This window comes from Poecilia reticulata, unplaced genomic scaffold, assembly GCF_000633615.1.
Source record: "Poecilia reticulata strain Guanapo unplaced genomic scaffold, Guppy_female_1.0+MT scaffold_1075, whole genome shotgun sequence".
Classification (NCBI taxonomy): Eukaryota; Metazoa; Chordata; class Actinopteri; order Cyprinodontiformes; family Poeciliidae; genus Poecilia; species Poecilia reticulata.
The window spans coordinates 1-4,235 of record NW_007615814.1 but is presented as its reverse complement, the minus strand read 5'-3'; the positions used below and the strand labels follow the sequence as shown (position 1 = coordinate 4,235).

The following is a 4,235-nucleotide window of genomic DNA, read 5'->3' as shown; positions in this document are numbered from 1 at the left end:
TCACAAGATGAGAGGAGAAGCAGTTTATCATCATCCCAGATGATTTCATGTTGGACTCACCTCTAATGTTCGGCCGTCCAACATGTCTTCACTGACGCTGAAGAAACTGAAGAAAGTTACTGTAAAGCTTTGAAACCAAATAAAAAATCTCATCAAATTTTATTTGTGTAGCTCTTTAGATCACAAAAACACAACAGTGAACAATTAAAACATGACATTTACATCATATCTTTGTCCTCTTCAGAAGCTGTGACCATAACAGCTTCTATTATATCTATGAAATTTTTATCTATTATGTGTAAAATATGCAAACATCAGCAATCGCAACAAGACACTATTAAAGATCTGCAGGATGCTAGTAAGTTATYCTGTTTCAATAATCTTTAACATTGATCACTGTAATTAACTCTAACTACTGCAATTAATTACCTTTAAATTGTTACAGAACAACATRATGTCATTGTTTGATAAATTAAAGAATTAATATCAMTTTAAATCATTTTCTATTAATTGATTTAGCTTGTATTTAAAGTAGGTAATAAGTACCTAATTAATATAAGCATTATTTTTATTCCTGGCTTTGCTCCAKYAGACACCAAACTCCAAATCACCTCCCAACCGTTAAAAATATCAACTTTTGAAGGATTTTATTATAGAATCTCTTTCAATAGTTTGAAAAACTGATCATTGTAAAGACAACAGAACTACTTTCAGTCTAATACACTGACATTTGATGCAATGTGACTAAATATGTATAATAAAACAGTGTAATTATTTCTGCAGATTGGGGATATTAACACATTGCTGTGATTGATTGTAAGCTGCATTTAAAATGTTGCTAAAGTGTCTCTGACCTTCTCCCACAGCTTCTCCAGCTCCGTGTTCACCTCTGACCTTCGCTGCGTCGTTGTGACGGTTGGAAACAGTGAGTGGGAACCTTCAATCTTTATCCTGTTTTTAATTTGCTGACATTTTTTCCCCAATTCCTCTGATTWTGTTTTGCTGATCTCATGTTTYGTCAGACTCGGCKGCAGCCRTAACTACAACCGGACCCCCTACCGGTGCACCAACACCCTCGGTGACCATAGCAACGACMAGCACCAGATCCATCAGTACCTCTGCAAACCAAACAACACCTGATCTCGGACCATGTGAGTGCGAGAGTTTCACTTTTACAGAGGGAGCTGCAACTGGGACGTTTAATCTGAAATAGGTTTTAATCTGAACTATTTTGTGCTAAATTTGTGTCCTGATCTTCTAGATTATGTTATCGCCCTGAACGCAAAGATCTCGGCCGCCGTGTCTCTGATAAATGATCAGGAGGCCCTGGCACAGCTGGTGAGTAACAACAGGCACAACTTGGGCTGGTTTTTATGTGACTACCTTCTCAGATTTTATTTTCTCTCCTGTTTTGGACGAATTTAGACAACTTCAAGACTTCAAGAAGTTCTAAGCTGTTTTTGACGTTTGATTATTTTCTATTTTTTAGTATCTTTCTTTGATTAGATCAATCTAGTTTCTGTTTTTCTTTAGCTCAGTCCTTATTAGGGCTTCTAGTTTTGTCTATTCCTTGTTACTCTAGTTTAATTGTCTCTTACGTTCAGTTATTTTTGTTAGTTTTATTTCCAATACCTGATTGTCCCCAATGTGTCTCTTCCTCTTTCTCTCCTCACCTGCAACTCATCAGCTTATCTGGTCTTTTGCTCATAATTCAACCTCCCAGTACTTAAGCACTTCATTTTCAGTCACTCCTTGCTGGTTCCTCGTGTWAAACCCTTTTACTGTCTGCATTCGTCCCTGGTTCCCTGCTGGCTTTCCCATTTTTTGTTTTGTTTAGTTTTTTGTTTTTGAAAAAGGTTCTCCATCATTTTTTGTTATTAAACGTTTTTTTACTTGACTTCTCTGCCATTTTGCATTTCAGTCCACTACCAAAGCCCGCATCATAACATTAACTGTGATCTATTAAACTTTAAGCACATTTCAAATTTGTTCTGCGCACAAAAACGAATCAATAATGTTTATGATAATTCACTGATAGTATCTCAGTTGAACTTTGTGTTTTCTGTTCCAGATTAAGGAAGAACTGATCAGCTATGGGCTGCCACCAACCATCAGCGTTAGGATCTTAACCAGAGGTTCATTGGAAGTAACAGCTGCCACATAGTGGCGACTTCTTGCAGGAAAATGGTTTTAGTGACACGTTGATTCAGGATTTTATTTTTTCACACKCTTTGTAATCAACCACATTTATGAAGCTTTCTGCACAGGATGTTAAAYATCAAAATATTYTATTCTCTCATCTTATTTTCTGTTATTTGAAATAACATTAAACAAAGTAATGAAGTATCAACTTTCAGAGTAGGAAATATTGGTCCAGTGATCTAAAAACWTGAGGTTCTCACTGTTTTCAGTGATGTGTAAGATTTTGATCCGATTGTTTTGTAGAGCATTTCCTCGTACCAGGTGAACTCCACAGCTTCTCTGATGCAGCTGAAGCTACTTCTTAGAAAGAAGGAACTTCTTTTTACATTTGAAAACTTAAACACTTTCTTAGAAAGTATAAAACTTACTGATGCTGATCTACCAACCYTGAATAGGAGATTCTAGTTTATTTACTTTGGATCAACATTATTAGCTTTTTCTTCTTTTGCTCTTTTTTTGTTGGTTTGTTACTTTGTTTGTATTTYCTTTTAATTCCTGTAAAGCACTTTGCATTTCTTTGTTGCTGAAAATGTGCTATATAAATAAAATTACCTTTAGCTTTAAAATCAACCGATMGGTAACAATATCTGTTGGTTTTCCAAGAGGAACCAGCAGCATCTTCAGAAAGGTTGATATTAATACTTGGTCTGAAATATAAACTATTCATGTATTAAAGATTAATATTTCAAATATTCAAGCACTAATTTTAAGTTTTGTCCTAATTGAAAACATGCTTGCATGTTTAATAGTGAAGGCAGAATTATTCAAGTATTTTGTAAGAAATAAAAGCCAGGTACTTTTTATATCTTAGTTTATAAATCACTGGATGGTTTGATCTGTTGTTGTTGTTGTTGTTGTTGTTGTTGTTGTTGTTGTTGTTGTTGTTGTTGTTCTATTAACCTTCCAGACCAGTTCAGACTTTTTTGCTCTAGCCTACTCTGCTGCCCCCTAGTGGAAAATAGTGAGAATGAAGCTTGATTCCTGCAGGAAAATGTTTTGCTTTTCTGATTTCTTAAACTTATTCCTGAAGTTTTCATCAAATTAAAACATGAAGTTTGGTTTTACTTTCACATTTACATTGTTTCTCATTTTTATGATGCAGTAAGATAATTATGCTTAAAATGACAGGAGCAAACACAAGATATAATTTAAAAATGAGACCAGAAGATGGAGGAAAATTGTCTTGCATATTGTTTCTCATTAAATACCCAGACAGAGAAACAAAGTACATATGAAAAATTAATACAAGGAGATTTTGTTTCTAGAAAAGAAACATAGATTCTGTAAAATCCACACAATTGGAACAAACACAAAAATAGTCTCTTTAATAAAGGGTCAGAATTTAAACAGTTGTAATTAAAACTGATAATAAAACAACTCTATTAAGAGCCATACTATAAACAAACATTTCCCATAATGCAAGAGTCGATCAGCTGATAACATACATGAAATTATGAAAATACATAAAAGTTTAACTTGAAACATTAGATTGACTCATCTTGACATAAAAAATTAATTCAAAATCACTTAAAATCAGCAGAAAGACCCCAATAATCAATCATTGTCATCAACTGATCAGAATCAAAATTCAAAGGAAATTAAGTCGACATTGTGGTGAAAACGGTGAAATAATGAGTCCATATTTTGATGCATTATGATTTCTTTCTCAATGACTAGTTGTAATTTTAGAATTGGGAATATGCCTTTGTCATCACATTATCAGAAAGAAGTTGATATAATAGACGTCAAAAACAGTAATAAACACTWAATGATCTAAAATCATGTCACAGAGGATTATAATTGGTCAATTAAAAGAGAACAGGTGAGAGTATAAACTAATGAGCATAATAGAAGCCGAATTATTCAGATTTACTGGTGCATAATAAACTATTCATCTTCTTTAAATAATTACTTAATTCCTGATTACTTTACCACTTATAAAAGCATTTCTACGGGCGTGAAGCAGCTGGGGAAAATCTGCAGAAGTCATTAGGTGAAAGGTGAAAGGTGAAAGGTGAAACACCCTAACAGAA

General features: G+C 33.8%; 1 long non-coding RNA gene across 1 annotated transcript; it reads left to right on the top strand.

The window, feature by feature from the left end:
- Nucleotides 1-1,028: 1,028 nt before the first annotated feature.
- LOC103461326 (uncharacterized) lies at nt 1,029-2,678 on the top strand. Its single transcript, XR_533097.2, has 3 exons — nt 1,029-1,151; nt 1,262-1,338; nt 2,072-2,678. It is a non-coding gene; the product is annotated as an uncharacterized LOC103461326 (long non-coding RNA).
- Nucleotides 2,679-4,235: the final 1,557 nt, after the last annotated feature.